Below are 17704 nucleotides of genomic sequence, written 5' to 3'. Positions count from 1 at the left end.
TTATTGTTAAGATAGTAGGTACTGTAATTTTGAACTTCCTGAGTCATTTTAAAATGCCATTCAAACTATCAAAAAGGCATCATACATATACACCTCCCCCAAGTTCATTCCTTTCAAGTAAGGTCTATAGTATTTAATCTTCCTTTACCTATCTTACTCTAATACACTGTAGTACTGACATTTCAATATTTTCTTCATAATGTTATAACTAACAAACAGTGAAAACTCTCAGTTTGATTGTAAACTAAATGAAAAACTAAAAACATCAAATAAGCAAAAATGTACTACTGACATAACAGAGATGCTTTAATTTCTTCATTTGTAGAAGCAGCCTACAGGACTATTTTTAGTGACTGTCAAATTAGTAACAAACAAATTGACAAGCAATTTTAGGACCTAAAACATTCAGAGGTTTTTGGCAGTCTATTGCTTTCATGTGACAGACTCAGCTATCCCACAGAGAGTTAAAAGCTTTTCGTAATTTAATTGGTAAATCCTGATAACCCTTTTCAATTGAAAAAGAGATTGCAGATTCTCATTTTACTTTTGCCGGGAGAATTGCAATCCTCATTAACCTTCCCATTACAATTCATGTTTCAGGTGATCAGTAAAATTAGTTAGCTTAGGATAGGTAAGTGTAGCTTAGCTACTGAACTTCAATATTAAGGTCAGCAGGCACATGTGTGCACACAACGCCACATACACACACACACCCCTCCTTGCAATTTACCCATGCAATTCAATGGACCATCCACACACACAGTCTGGTGATGTTATGTACATGTGGTTGTGAAATTCCAAGACTCCAGAGTAACCTCAAAGAAAACTCATGAGAACAAATGAAACATCAAACCTAAGCCTGTTTGTGATTTATCATATGACTAAACAAATCTATCATTTTGTACTAATTACACCCTGACTCCATAGGAGATAAGACAGTAAATTTATGCACAAGTGTGTTGCATCACCTAACCCAGACGATGAAGTCATTTCATACCTCACTCTAAATTGAATAGTAGGTCACTGGACCTAATTTGCTCAGCTTGTTACGATGTTTCAGTTTGCTTGTACATATTTTACATGAGGATTCAGTTAATGTGTTGAGAGCTTTTGATGTTACCCTTGTTCATAAAATTTACAACTAAATGCTGTGCATGTGGAAGACAGAGTAGATTTTATATTTAGAATCCAAGATTACCTCCTTGGATGCTAAGTATGGTTTCACTTATTAGAGTACTACCCTCAACTTGATTATATTAGTGTAGAGGCTGTGATTATAGGAGTAGCAGCATCTCTTCATGCTGAGAAGCACTTCCAAATGAAATAATCAAGTTTCTAATATCTCAGACAATGGAACATCATACCAACAGGATCAATCTTCCACTCATCCACATATTACCACAATGTATTATTGGCTATTTCCCCAGAATGTAATATGTGCTATGATAAAAAGAATACTTTCAGGAACCAAAATCATAAACTAAATGGAATCCCAGAAGATTTATACAACAGTGAAAGGTCAAGAGTGCACAATGCATTACAACTGATTTTACAATTATAACTTTCAAGATGCTCCAAAAGAAAGAGGGGGAGGGAGGGAAAACACCTATAATCTATATGAGAACTTTCCTTGCCGATCCCGCAAAGCTGAATAAACCATATATCCTCTACCAGCAGCTGCTGAGCTAGCATGAAAAACCTGATATTTAAACTACCTGTAAACCTGGCTTGATTAGAGTTGCCAATTTTGGACGTTTTATCATATATGACAAACTTTAAGATTCAACTTTAATTCCTGGAGACTCCAGGACAGTCCTGGAGGGCTGTCAACCCTTGGTTTGATATTCATTTCAATCACATCCATATAAAACAAAAGTAAAACCACTGAAAACAATAGAGATCATAGTCAGACAGACAGGGCCAGACCCTGCCTAAGGCTTATTTTTGTTACCGCTATATATAGTGGAGTCTTCCTTTCACAGGCAATAGCATTTCTTTCCAAATTATATATGTCCAGCATTTAAAATATTAAACATTTTAGAAACCCTTGTTAGCAGCATAAATTACCAGTTTCTGGTGCACATTTCTAAATTGTCCTGGTTGCTATAGTATATGAATATTATAGTACTAGCCCAAAGTGGTAAAAGAGTGATATCTGTCTGACTCATGTACATGTTATCTGTGTATAAATTAAATTAATAGATTCTACAAATTGGGAGATGGCAGACATAAGTAAGAAGAGAGCAACAATACTAAGAGAGCTAGAGAGACTAGGAAATGAGCAGGAAAATCAAAAACAAAAAAGGAAGCCAGATGTAGAAGACATTCAGACAGGTTTACTGATCTCTTCATGTACCAGGAATAAAAACGACTGTGGCTCTTGTCTGAGACCAATACAGGTTCGAGTAAGTATTTGACTGAGAGAGGAAAATCAAAACGTGACAGATTGAAATTTCAAACCATGTGACTATTTATTAACGGGGATAAGTTACAACTTGGGCCAGGGAAAGGTGATTTATCAACTAGAAATACTACCAGAATAAAACCATACACAACTTGAAACAGTCTATTTACATCCAACAACAAGAAACCAAATGATCTGTAATCAACTACTCACTAAAAACCAGAGCAGATACACAAAACTAAGTAAACTGCTTGCGCATTAACCGAATATTGTAAAATACATCAACCAACCACAATAGCAATTAATACAACAATTTCGCTCTCATACACTGTATACACAACTTTGCACCAAGTAACGGAAGGGAAAAAAAGGGAAGAGGCTAAGCAAACAGAGTATTTACAGAAAATTAAAATGCAGATACCACACTCCAAGTGCAGCTGATCAGCAGTACAGACACCGAGAGCATGCCGAATTGATGGGAAATAATCCAAAAAAAACCAAAACAAACAAAAAAAACCCCCCACAAAACGACACGACACGAGCCGGCAAAATCCGGAGGAGACCATGGCTGAAAGGGTGATCAGGCCTTTAAGCTAACACGTGGATACTCCTGCCGTTTTTGGCGCGAGGCCTAGTTTTATTTGAAGACTTTTACTCGTGTCAGCGTCTGATTGGTCCTTAGCTCCTTCACCTTCCAGGTTCCGAGCTGGTGCCCTCTATGTAAACAGGATCTGCACCCGGCACACTACTTTTTTGAACAAGACACCCAACTCTTTTGCACATGGCACTAACTTGACCCACAGTTGACCAGACAGAAGGTTCGAGAATAGGCACATGGCACTATAATATTGCACACCGCACCACAGGGTAGCACACGACACCAATGTGACCCCTTGACCGAAAATTGGCCATACAGATGCCATATTTGAGCATAGGTTTAGGGTTGCGACAGCTCTATGCAATCTTAGTTGAACTAGAGATCCATTTCTTGATGTAGGAAATGAGACACAGACTATTATTCTGAAGTTTCCACATCCATCATCAATTACCAAGATAGCCAGTTATCTGTGGACTCCTGTGGGATAGCTGACGCATACAGTCTAGTACAGAGGGGGCCAACCTGTGGCTCCGGAGCTGCATGCGACTCTTCAGAAGATAATATGTGGCTCCTGCTAGGAACCACTCTGGGGGAAAATGATGGTGGATACTCAGCACCCACTGACAGCCCTATCAGCCCCTCTCTCCTCCCCCAGCACCTCCTGCCTGCCGAAGGACCCCCTAATCAGCACCTCCTCCTCCCTCCCCCTTGCCTCCTGCTTGCTGCGATCAGCTGTTTCGCAGCATTCAGGAGGTTCGGGCAGGCGGGGAAGGGCAGAGGAATGAGGATGCAATGTACAGCCTCACCCCTCCCTCCCCCAGTGCCTCCTCCTCACTCCCTGTGCCTCCTGCCCACCACGATTAGCTGTTTTGTGACACGCAGGAGGCTGGAGTGGGGCGGGAAATGGGACAGTGATTTCCCCAGGAATTGAAATGGGGGGGGTGTTTGAATTTACGGGTGGGAGGTGGAGTTAGGGCCAATGAGGGGAGAGACCGTGAGGGTGAAGGTGGGCTGTACGGCACCATAGTAAAAACTGAAAAATGTTTGATGATAAATCTAATAAAATTAACTCATGTTTTAAAATCATCATCACACAAATTAAAGCTGGCTACTCAAGCCTTCTATGAAGCAATACATCTACATCCTTCTTGCTTTCTTGTTAAAATTTTGCACAACTCTGTTAATGAACGTCTCGAAAGCAATGCGTTCATCTTTGGTGGCTTCTCGTGTGTCTGGTACTTCCATTCCTTCAATTGATATGCTCAATAGTTCATTCACATGATCAGGCAGAAGGCGACTTCTTTCAGAACACAAAATTCTACTCAATGATGAAAAAGAATGCTCAACTGTAGCTACTGTGACTGGGAGTAGCAAGAAATTAATTCCTACCTCTTTCATCCCAGGAAACATAGAACAAAGATCAGGTCGAGCCATTAGTGATGATAAAAAAGAAGAAGTGGAAGTCAAATCTTCATTCATTCATCGTAGGATATTCCACTCTGTGTCCAAACTCTCTATTCTGTCCTGAGCACACAGCTGCCCCATTGCTGGTAGTGCCTCACTCCACTCAACTGTCAGTGTTTTATAGGACAGGCATCTATAAAAGCTATGTAGAGGTTGAGTAGAATCTAGAAGTTGCTGTTGTAGATTTTTAAGAATGAAGTCTGTGTACTTTTTAAGTTGTCTTAACAAACACTTCTTGACCTCTTCACTTAAGGATTTGATATAAATGCCTTCATTAGTCAACTTCTGGACTGAAGTCTTTACTTCTTCCAGTACGTTTTTCAAAGGATAGCTCTGATTGATCCAAATGTAGCTTCTATTGCTGGACAAAGATCTACTACTGTTGTAGCAGATGGGTTGATGGCATTTTTTAATGACCCAAGGGACTTACAAGAGAATGGCAATAGTCTTCTCTGAACGTAGTAGCAAAAGTAATCCACCAGCCTCACTACTTAGATCCATCACATTTTGGTAGATACTTTCCAAAGCCAGTAATAATGGCTGGAGTAATTTTAAGACCACAGCCAAGGACTTCTCATGAGAAAGAAAGCGGGCTTTCCCAGGTTGGACTAATTTGAACTTCAGTCCCAGTGTATCTTCTATATTTTTCTCAAGCTATTCAGTCTTTTTGGACTCTTTCTGAAAATAGAATATAATGAAGACATTAAATTTGTAGCTTTTTTAATGTCCTTTTGAAGAGTCTGCAGCTCGTAGTAGCACTAGTTGGAGCAGATGGCCTCTGCAGTGTGTATAGGAGAGACTAGGGTTACACTTTTCTCTGAGCAAAAACTTGTGCTCCACCATGTCTTCCAGAGAAGTTTGCAGCTCCATCAAATGCACAAGCAGCCATCTGTCTGGGGTCTAACTGACAAGCATTTAACTCTTTTAAGATGTGGGTTGTCACGGATGCAGCCGATATGTTGTCTATAACTTGAACATCTAGAAATGCATCTACTGGCCTACCACTGACATCAAGATAATGTACACAATGACTTAATACTTGATACTCATTTGCATCGGTGCATTCATCAGCCATGTATGCAATCTTTTTGATTGTGGTGAGAGCGTTCTTCACTTTTTCAACTGTTGAGTCTTTCACTGTTGCACTGCATGCTTCTAGCCAATCAGTTGAGTTTCTTGCAGAAAGATAGTGGGCATTTGCTGGTGTTGTTCGGAACCAGTGTTCAACTTCAGGATGAACAAGAGACAATGCACTTAACACTGGCCTCCAGTCTGTAGTGTGTGGTATCTCTTGCTTAAATAGGAAGTATGATGCCACAGCCATGTTTGTTCGCATGAACTGTGTTGTGTCTCCAGCATTCTTAACAGCCTCATTAAGTACTTCTAAAATTGGCATTACAAGTGGTCTTATAAGGCTTTCTGCATGTTGATGCACTCCAGAGGCATGGTGTTTTGCAGCCTTTTCACATAGTTTGTCAGCATTGGCTTTGCTTATCCGTCTGACAAAGCTCCTCCACTTTTACCAGTTATACCATTAGAAAGCTTTCCTTCTTCGTAAGCTTTTTTTACAAGAGTCAACCAGTAGCCTTCTTTTGTAACGTCAATAAATGGGAACACTTAGACCGACAAACACCGGGAGCTGCCTTTAGGTTTTGGAGACACTGTTTTTTCAGTAGGTACCTGTATTTGTGCTTCGGGCTGGTTGTATACAGATATACCACTTGAATCTTCAGATGAAATGTTGATATATTCTTGGTTCTTGATGTGTTCTTCACCTTGGTTGGTTTTTGAGGCCTTTGAGTGGAAAAAATTGTTGCATTGTTTTTTGTCTTTTCATTTTCACTTTGACCTTCAACATATAAAAGAGATATGAATAAATTAAATGTTTTGTTAGGATAATGCAAATTTAGCATAAGGATAATGCAAATTACATCAAAACACAGACCAGTTCTAGATTTCTAAAACAAAAACAAATATTTAATTTAAATTGACTTTTGGAAAGTAAGCCATCATGGGATAAGAGGGAAGTCTTCTCATGGATCAGCAACTGGTTAAAAGATGAGAAACAAAGGGTAGGAATAAATAGTCAGTTTTCAGAAGGGAGCGAGATAAATAGTGGTATCCCTGAGGGATCAGTACTGGGACCATTACTGTTCAACATATTCATAAATAATCTGGAAAAGTGGGTAAACAGTGAGGTGGCAAAATGTGCAGATTATACAAAACTAGTCAAGTCCAAAGTAGACTGTGAAGAGTTATAAGTTTCCATTCCCAGTCACAAATCTAGCATTCTGGAGCAAAGTCACTAAAATATCATCCAACAAACAAATGTTTATACAACGTGCCCCTCACTTTTCCCTCCACCGCACCCTACTCACTGGTGTTGTCCTTGGCCAGTGGAGATTCAGAGTTCCAAAGGTGCTTTCACATGAGTTCACCTCCAAGGTGAGGGACAAGAAGGCACCTTGCTTGTTCCTTCAGCTGCTCACTGTTTGCTCTGGCCACTGTTGTTTGTTGTGTCACCATTCACTCCATCGCTCTGTTGCCAATGGCCCTGAGCCATCACCTTCTGCTGACGCTGTGACTTCTGCAAATTGGTCTCTTGAGGTTCTGCCCAGGTCTCTGAATTCTGCTGAGCTCTCAGTGTGGGAACCTCACTGCTAGTGCAGTCTGGGCCATCACTTCCACAGAAACACCATCCCACAGCAGGTCTAAGCACTTAGACCTGATTATCAGTGATTTCAGCTGTAGTGGTCACTTAACAAAAGACCATGTACGGAGCCTAATCAGCTCTGTCTTTAAATGGTGGAAACAGGCAGGTCAAATAGTACTTGTGACTCAGGCAGATCATCAAGCAAAACACCTGTTCCCACCCTCTCTCTTGATGCCCTCAATCAGCGAAGGCTAAATACAGTTCTACTGCCCTTTACTCGTACAATAAGAATAACGTTTCATTACCCCCTGCATTCAAGTGATTTGTAACCCAACCCCACCCAAAATCTATCAGTTGGGCAACACAGCTCTGTTTGCTGGATATCTAGGTAGATTAGGTGTGAATGTAAATACAATCTGGTCCTGAAGCCTTTCCCCCCAGTCCCCACCTCATCACTAGCTGTCAGGGAGAGCTCATTTAGACTTTGCATACAAATAATAATTTGAAATTATTAAGTTGGCCAACATCACCGAAATGAATGCACTGACATATTCATAAAAAACAACAGCTGTATAAGGAAGCTAGTCTCTGTTCATACTTTTCCAGATACATGTATTTTATCATACACTGTATATGCTTTTAAAGTGTGTATTAATGTTTCAACTTCAATTCAGATTTCCAAACAATCACCAAATTGGCAACACTGCATGTAACTAGTTCACAAAACTGGGCGGGGGGTTGGGGAAATTCAGGTGGGATGTAGAGAAATCCCTGGTGGAGGAGGAGGAGGGAGGACACGGCTCACTTGGGGGAGGGGCCAGGAAAAAAGGTGTGGCGGAGATGGGAGGGCTTGGGGCCGGGACCTGGGACAGAGCCAGGAGTCCAGCACCCACTGACTGGCATCAGCGTCTCCTTAAATAAAGCACACAGTGACTAGCTGGTGTGGAAATTTTTAATCAAAATTTTTCTTACATTATCTAACAATGGAAGGCAAGTGCAAATAGGAAAGAAAATACACAATGAAAATTGAGGGCTCCATCTGGAGCGAGAGAATGAGTACTTTTTTGTTGAATGTAATGGTAAGGCCATGTGTCTTCTTTGCCAGACATGCATCTCTCAGTTCAAATCTTCAAACTTGCAGCATCATTTTGCTTTGAGCCATGCACACATGGATCAAGAATTCCCATAAGTTTCTGAACTCCACACTTCAAAACTGAAAACTCTGAAAAAACAAACAGATATAGAAGCCCAGTTCTTCATCAGATTAGCCAACCGATCGCAGACTGTAACATTAGCCTCCTATTATGTGGCCTGACATATAGCTTGTGTGAAAAAGCTCTAATCTGAAGGACAGCTTATAAAAACGTGCCTCACTGATGTGATTTCAATCCTGTCACCAGAGAACAAGAATCTACAGAAGAAAATTTCTGGCCTGCAGCTTTCACGCCACACAACAGAATGCAGAATCTCCTACCTGAACAGTAAAATCAAACCGCAACTGCACTCGCAGCTTCAGCAGCATGACTATTTGAGCATCACTTTAGATGAGTCATGCCATGCACAGGATAAACCTTATTTGTCCGCAAGGTGTCTGACGACTGTGTTGTAAGGGAAAAACTCGTTGATATCGTGTCACTAAAGGACAGAACTCGTGGATGAGATCTAAAGGAAGTGTTGATGTTTGTAGTTGCGAAAAGTGACTTGCCTTTACAGAAGCTCACTGCCATTGCAATGGATGGGGCTCTGTCCTGTGGGGATCTGAGAACGGATTAGTAGGGCTTTGTAAGTCTGACGAGAGCTTTCCCGATTTTGGACATTTCACTGTATTATTCATCAGGATAAACTGGTACCTACAAATCTCAAATTTGCTCACGTCATGAAACCTGTCTTGCATATTGTCAAATTCATTCTCTCATATGCACTCAATCACAGACAATTTAAAAATCTAGTTGAACTGGATGAAGATGACTTCCTTGCCGATTTGCCATTTCACTGCGCAGTTGGATGGCTCTCAAGAGGTAAAGTTATTTCCCATTTTTTCAAGCTCCTGGAACCCGTAAAATTGTTTATGGAGGAGAAGCACAGAATACACCCCGAGCTTACAGATCCTGGATGGGTTCTAGACTTAGCATTTCTTGCAGACATGCTGCTGCATTTGGATAAACTAAACGTGGACTTACAAGGAAGATTCCAGTTGCTGTCTGATCTAGTGCAAGGCATATTTGTGTTCATGAACAAACTGCAGTTGTTTCACAGACAAATGTTTGAGGGACAGCTGACACTTTTCCCTCAACTTCAAGCCAGATCAAAAGAAGATGCAGCAGAACCCCTAAAACGGAGCACAACTAGGCATGCGAGCATGATTAAAGATCTTAAGGACAGTTTTGAGGAAAGATTCCAAGATTTGCAGAAGAAAAGACCTCAAATCAGATTTCTGATTGACCCTTTTAGTGCTGAAGCCGATTGTCTGAAGCCCCCTTTAGTCACTGATGAAGCAACATCCCAGATGAAAACAATAGAACTTTTGGAAGATGACAGATTGAAATCTGTTCAGAAGACAAAAGGGACCCTTCCTTTCTGGATATCTGTACCAAGGAATAAATGCACCAACATCAGAGGTGCAGCCCTAAAATTAATCACAATGTTTGCCTCAGCCTATCTTTTTGAGTTTGTTTTCTCAACACTCAAACACGTGAAATCCAAGCATCGATCCAGACAGCCATTTAAAAGAACTGCTGAGTTGGAGCACAACTGAACACAAACCAAACTTCAAGGTAATTGTTGAAAGCAAAGGTTGTCAGAAGTTCCACTAAGTAAAAGATTAAGTTGGAAAAGTTATTTACTTATTCTTATAATACAAGAACTAGGGGTCACCAAATGAAATTAATAGGCAGCAGGTTTAAAACAAATAAAAGGAAGTTCTTCTTCACACAGCACACAGTCAACTTGTGAAACTCCTTACCTGAGGAGGTTGTGAAGGCTAGGACTATAACAGCGTTTAAAACAGAACTGGATAAATTCATGGAGGTTAAGTCCATTAATGGCTATTAGACAGGATGGGTAAGGAATGGTGTCCTTACCCTCTGCTTGTCAGAGGGTGGAGATGGATGGCAGGAGAGAGATCACTTGAGCATTACCTGTTAGATTCACTCCCTCTGGGGCACCTGGCATTGGCCACTGTTGGTAGACAGGATACTAGGCTAGAAGGACCTTTGGTCTGACCCAGTACGGCCATTCATATGTTTGTTATTATCGTTAACTATACATTATAAATGCATAATAAATATATATTATCAACTTATATAAATTATTGTGTGTGTGCATAGACACAGACACACACACCTATATAATCATTACATGTTACTGTGGCTCTTGGGCAGTGGACGCTGGTAAATTCTGGCTCCTTCTCAGGCTCAGGTTGGCCACCCCTGGCCTAGGACATTAAGGCTCAATCTTGCTTGCATCTAAATCTACATTTTCTTGCCTCTGCAACCACTGATAAAGCAATTTCCTCTAAAGTAATAGTTTCCCCTGAAACATAATCCTCATGGCATGTTAAGACGAACGCATTTTCAGCCTGTGTCGTCACAGGCCAGTCAAAATATGATCTGCTACCTCTGGAGGAAAACAACAGACATGATGAAGAAACAATGACATTAAAGATTGAGAAGTGCTCATATACTATGGTGATGGTGACCATATAAGTAGCTAAGATAACTTAAGTAGCAGTCCCTGATATGAGAGACCTTTAATATTCCATGGACATTCACCTTCAGAACTTAGTTAGTTACCATACCTACAAAAGTACATTGTCATTGCAATTTTGTGAAATGTGTTAGAGGGACAGAGATAGAGAGAGATTGGTTTCTTATTCCTAGACAAATGGGAAATATATAACCTTTTCTTGATTATCATCATTTCTCGTCATTTTTAATGAGCCTATTGCCATGGTATCTGGACACCAAATTTAAAAATTAAGACTTCATTAAGGTTGTCCATAAAAAACCTGTTCTCCACTCCTAAGTTCAGTCACTTACTGAAGCAGTTTTGGGTTTGTTATTTTGTTTTTTTTTTAAGGGGGGGATTTTTTAAAATTCACATTCATTTTGCTATCACCTTCCCAATGTCTCTATTACCTCAATAACCTCGTGATGGATTTGGAGATGCTCTGTGATATTTCATAACTAAAGTATATTGGCTAGTTATAGTGATGGGTTTTTTGGTTTGATTACACTGGCTTCAAATCAACAAGAGGCTGTCTAGAAAAACAGGCAGGAAGGGAAAGAATGGCTCAAGAGGGCCACCTCTCCACAAACACTTGGTGCTTGTTACAGGGGAAGTGCCAAGACTATTAGCTTTTACTATTTTGCCTCTTCTCCACCCAATTTGCAAAAGTGGTTCAAAGCAGGAAAGGAAAAGTCCAATGAACACAGGAGATCAAAAGAACTACAGCAGAGTTTAAAAAAAATAAATAAAATATAGAACACTCTCTCAAGACAGAGGGTTGGTTGTTCTGGGGAATGAGACTAAGACACAAGTATCTGCTGAGAAATCTGGAAAAGTTAGGCCTGCATAGACTGCCATCAGGGAATGGTAAGTCTTTAGGTAAGCTAGCCATGCAAGTAGTCCATTTGTTGTTTTAAAATCCTCTCTCTAAACTTGTTCTTACTGCAAAATAAACAGTACTATAGCTTAAGAAGACTCTCTGGTCACTATATACACAACTGGTCACAGACTCCCAAAAAGAAGAACGACAGGCACCCATGTTCAGTTGGACCTGTGGGCTAAGTACGGTTGATACACAGAGCACTGTAGAACAGGGCCTGGTCAAAGAGCAGAAATACTGTGGAAATCCACCGCAGGAAAGGTAAAGAAACAAGGCCTGACAGCTGAAAGGAGGGTGCACTCAGAGAGGCCAAAAAGGGACAAAGATACAGTTAAGACTGCAATCATCACAATACAGTAGAATACGCTGGACCTCTTAATAATCATTAACTGATCAGTAACCATTAGCATTACTGACAGGATGTAACAATGACTTTAAATGAAAGATTTCCAATCATCTCACCTGTATAATCCCTGCAAACCATATGGATCCTATATCGTCAACACGAATTCTTAGACAGTTTACCCATATGTGATATGGAAGCAAGGCATTATCAAATGTGTGGTGGAGGAAATACATTTATGTTGATGGTGGTGAGATCAGGAACTGATTCATTGACTAAAAGGTGACTCTTAGAACTCTTGTTCAGCTCAGCAAGTCTGAGCAGACATATAGGTGGCATTCTCAGTTTGAAGTCTATAAGGCTTCCTTGAGTTTGTCAGGATACATTACATCTCATTTTTTGGGGCTTCTGAGACATAGGGTATGGCTACACTCACACTTTACAGCGCTGCAACTTTCGCGCTCAGGTGTGAAAAAACACCCCCTGAGCGCTGCAACATACAGCGCTGTAAAGCCTCAGTGTAATCAGGGTGGCAGTGCTGGGAGTACGGCTCCCAGCGCTGCACGCTACACCCCTAGAGGATGTGGTTTACGTGTAGCGCTGGGAGAGCTCTCTTCCAGCGCTGCTGCTCCGACCACACTCACACTTCAGCACTTTGAAATTCCAAGTGTAGCCATACCCATACATATGATGGGATTTATTGTCTCACACAATTCACTGAGGTTACAGGGAATCCTTATCCTAACAGACCATGTTATACAAGGATAATTATTTGGGGAAAAGAACTGCTAATGAATACTGTTTCTCATTGTCTTGTTCTCATATCAGTTACCTCCTGTCCTAAGATCTCATTATGCTGTGGCATCTGTAATTTTAATGAGTGTGTGGTATACACCGTTGACATGCAGCATGACTATGAGGGAAGAAATAGACTTGTCTCAGCCAGGTTAATCCACGTGTCATTTTATAAAACACTGTACTACTGTCCAGACTGCCATATGATATGTAAAACGAGTTGCCAGAACCTCCTTATAGCTTAGACATTAGCTGATTTAGCATCTTGTCCCACTATTGAAGAGTTCAAAACTGCTGGTTGACTGATAGAGAGTGTGGTAAATAACGCTGCTGTATTAACTTCAGGCATTTAAAAAAAACAAACAATATATCACTCAAGCAGACTTTGATTCTAGCTTATCTAACCACAGTGATGTGAGCAGATGTTTTACACAAACAGTGATACAGATATCGATAAAGTAAAACGCAATGCAGTGAAACATAAGATAATGCAATAAGACATCTGACATATCACAATAAACCACAAGCACTAGTACTTTTTATATGAATTATTAGTCTTTTGTGATGTGGGCATTTGATATTCTGAGTGATATGCATCATACTGTAGAAAAGGCCTAGTACCATACAACTTCTTTCAGTATGAAGGGAATTATACAATATGTATGTGATAAATATCAGCATTTATATAACTGCCCCATGTACAATATATCCATTTTGGGACAAGCACTGAATGATATCAGGAAGAATAATCCTCCAGAAATTCAAACATGTTCATATGATTTCTCATAATATTATTTTAGATCTGTGTATCTCTGAATAATTAGGTGTATACTCATGTAAACAGATAACTGCTAGCATCCAACCATACATTCCTTGCATACTCAACATTTCTCAATTCACTGGGAGTTTTTACATCCACAAAGGTTTCAGGATTGGCCCCCAAGTGAAGTATATACACAAACTAGTGTTGGCATTATTATATATACACACACATGAAACATGGCCAGCATCTGCCTCTTTTAAAGAGCACCACGCAAAGAAACATGTTTTAGACTAATCCACCCACATTTTCACTTGCCATGTTCTTTTTTTCCTAAATATGTGCAGCCACACACAGATAACATAGATCTTGGGAATAATATTATCTTGGTTAGAAAACATAAATGGAGATACATCACACACACTTTAGTCAATTTTTAAAGATCCATTTGACAGATCTGAGAACACAATTTACCCCTTAAATTTCTTCTTATATGGTTGTATTGTGGGACAGATTTCCAGGGGAAGTTACAAGAGTTTCTCAACCTAGTAACTATAAGAAGAAATACAGGGACAGATTGTGTACCCATTACTCCCAAGGAGTAGTATCTAATCACACCAGTGGTCAAAATACATGCAGTATAGCCACACATGTGAGCAAGCACTACTGAGTGAGGGTTGCATAAATAGGCCCAGGTTATTATGTGTAATATTACAGTATAAATATTTTACAAAAACAATATAATGCCCAGTTTATACAGAATTTTGTCCCTTTACTCTCCAGAATGCCTATTCACATTGAACAGAGGGCTGTCCTGATACTGAATGCCCTCCAGGGGACTGTCCCTAGATACCTAGGAGATCATCTATCCCCCATAACTTCCCATGACAGCCATGTACCACCAAAACAATGAAACTATTGATCAACAGGGGAGGCTTATGAGTATGTGAATAATGAAATTTCACAGGAGCCAGATGTAGATTATGGAGCTTACTTATCTTCGAAAGGGCCACAAAATCTCACAACTTTAAAAACTAAATACGCAACTCATTTCTTCAATTTAGCTTTTCCTCATAATTTTACTTACACTCCCAGCCACTCACCCCAAAACCCTTGTAAACTAGCAAACTATTTCTCCTACAAGCTAGGAAAGAAGGAAAAAACAGAGAGATGATTGCTCATCCTTCTCCCTCCCTGCCACACTCCTTATATTTAGGCCTTGGCTACACTTGAGAGTAACAGCACTGGTGCTGGCTTTACAGTGCTGTAACTCACTCCCCGTCCACACTGGCAAGACACATACAGCGCTGTATCTCCCTGGCTACAGCGCTGGTTGTACTCCACCTCAACGAGAGGAATAAAGAGAACAGCGCTGGTGCTGCAGTGCTGGGGTGCCAGTGTAAACAGGGAATAATCTTACTACGCTGTAACTGACCTCCGGAAGATTACGCTCTTTGTTTTATTGTAATGCCTCTGTTTGTTTTGCTGTGAACTCCAGGCTCCCGAAGCTACTTATCAAAAAAATTAAACACAGCTCCTATTTGCTGTGAACACCTCCCTTTGGAACGCCCACAGCTAGAGAGGGGGCTTGAGGAGAGAAGAAGCACGGTGTGCGGCGGAGGGGGGGTCCGTTTCAGGGACGCTGCTTATCTGGTGCTTTCAGTGAGTGACAGAGGGATAGGGGAGGGGGTCGGAACTTGCAGCTGCTGACAGAGTGTCAGCTCCAAAAATCCACTCTCTCCCTCCCCCACGCTCCCTGTCACACTCCACCACTCCCCTCTTTTGAAAAGCATGCTGCAGCCACTTGAACGCTGGGATAGCTGCCCACAATGCACCGCTCCCAATGCAGTTGCAGATGCTGCAAATGTGGCCACGACAGTGCGCTGGTAGCTGTCAGTGTGGCCAGATTGCAGCGCTTTCCCTATTCAGCTGTACAAAGACAGGTTTAACTCCCAGCGCTGTACAGCTGCAAGTGTAGCCATACCCTTAAATATTTGGGAGGTGCTCAGACACTGCAGAAATGGAGCCAAGTAAGTACCCAGCTAGATACCAGGTAAGGAAACAGGTTATTTTTTCTACTGCTGTGTGATGTGCCAGGAGAGGTTCTGCAGAGCCAAGATGCATTCTCTACTCTTCTTTTAGTTATGTAAAGGAATATTTTGTGGACTGGCAGTTCACCAATAAAAATTCTAGGATAAATTTTCAAGTAATTCCATTTTTTAGCCACCTAGAAAATCTTCAACTCCACTAACATTTTAAAAAGTAAGATGTATTCATTTTCTTTTAAAATAAGCGATTTATTGGACTTTGTTGTCTCTGACCTTTTTGAGTTTCTGCTTCTGGCCAATGGAAGAAGTGATATTCTCTGAAAGGCTTAAAGGGGCTATTTCTCAGCTTCAGAAGGGGCTAATGTGTGTTACTGACTACAGACCAGGATTTTCGAGAATATCTTGAAAAACGTAGAGTGACTACATGTTCCATTTTAAAGGGACAGTCCCGTTTTTTAAGACTTTCTTATGTAGGCACCTCTTACCCCTACCCCATGTCTCATTTTTTTACGGTTGCTATCTGGTAACCCTATAAAAAGGCTACAAGAATGATACAGCAATCATCTCAATGCATTTCAATTTTCCTTAACCAGAAATACAAGGGAACTGAGAAGAACGTACTCTAGGGAAAAACAAGTTACTTGATGACTGCTTTGAACAAACCTTAGAAGCAAGCTACAGAATTCCAATCTCAAAGATTCCCATCTACACATACTTATCCATCATCAACAGCACACAATACTTATATCTATGGCTAACATGTATTAGTTATCTTATGCTCCTTCTCTGTGACAAGGATGGATTTTTAAATTAAATTAAATACTTTTAATCTGATAAACATTTCCCACCTAATAAACACTTTTATAACATAGGTCACATTAGTGCCTTAATCAACAGGACAGTGTCCCTTTAAGATTTTTACTACTTAGAAACCATTGTCAGTTCAACGTTCCTCTCTTTGAAATCTTTCTAACACTCAAGATCTTTACAAAGAATTCACTGGCAATCATGGATTCACTTCACAAATGCATTCATCATGTTTTCTATACCTGAACTCCTCGTTAATTGCAGCAGACGCACCACAAGCATGCAGTCACCTCCACTTAGTGAACAATAGAGACACTGGGATTTATGTAGTTCCTTGAGCAAGGGTTTATGTCAAATCATTTCACAAACACATTCCCCATCTGTGGAATTCTTTGCAGGTTTATACAGCAGAGCTCTCTATTATGGCCTTTTAATTCCAGTATATCAATTTGTTCTTTAAATCGGGAAAATATTCAAGGGTCAAAACACTACAGCAGCTCTATTCTACTACAATCATTATAGGTTTATATATAAGCATTAAATCTTAATAGACTGTTAATAGTCTGTTTAATGAAAGCAAGAGTCTGCACTGTTTCAAAACATAACTGGCATACTGGTTCAGATCCAAACAGACTAGAGAGCAGCACATCATACTACTCACCAATTGTATAATCAAATAGAACATGCAGAAAAAAGGAATCATAAATAATCATGACAAGAGTTTTTTGTCTTAGATAGAAACTAGAATTTTCTTGTTTGCAAAACAAGTTAGTTTCCAGCAAATATTTGTAAATAATAAAATGAACTTAATGCAACTTTTTTTCTCTGCATCCCCCATCTGTCAGTTTCATGCTGACACTGGTCAATTTCACAAGGGAGAGCAGTGTTTGGCTGACAGCTAGTAATTGGGAATGGTGCAGGTAAAGGGGGGAAATACTGACATATTTGCCTGTATTACAGAGAAACTTGGTGATAAAGTTTAAAGATGACCTTCATTAAGAGTCCATTATACAGTGTTAAATTACCTGTAGTAAATTACAATCTCTCCAACCAAAGTAACCAAATATTTGTCTGACGTAGTATAAATCTTTCCTAAGAGAATAGCTGAATGACTTTAGGACTGTGATTTACATAGTTAATTATTCATAGTTCACAGTAGATCAGTGGTTCTCAAACTGTGCGTTGGGACTCTGTCATAAACAGATAGCTAAGGGTTAATGTTTCTT

The 17704-nt window shown here is 40.2% G+C and overlaps 1 protein-coding gene across 3 annotated transcripts in view; it reads right to left on the bottom strand.

Moving 5' to 3' along the window:
• GLRB (glycine receptor beta) overlaps window positions 1-17704 on the bottom strand; it is a 74159-nt gene that overhangs the window by 40716 nt on the left and 15739 nt on the right. The gene's annotated exons all lie outside the window — the stretch shown is intronic.

This window comes from Chelonoidis abingdonii, chromosome 5 (genome assembly GCF_003597395.2).
Source record: "Chelonoidis abingdonii isolate Lonesome George chromosome 5, CheloAbing_2.0, whole genome shotgun sequence".
NCBI lineage: Eukaryota > Metazoa > Chordata > Testudines > Testudinidae > Chelonoidis > Chelonoidis abingdonii.
Note: the sequence above shows the minus strand (reverse complement) of the source record. Positions and strands in the feature narration are given on the sequence as shown.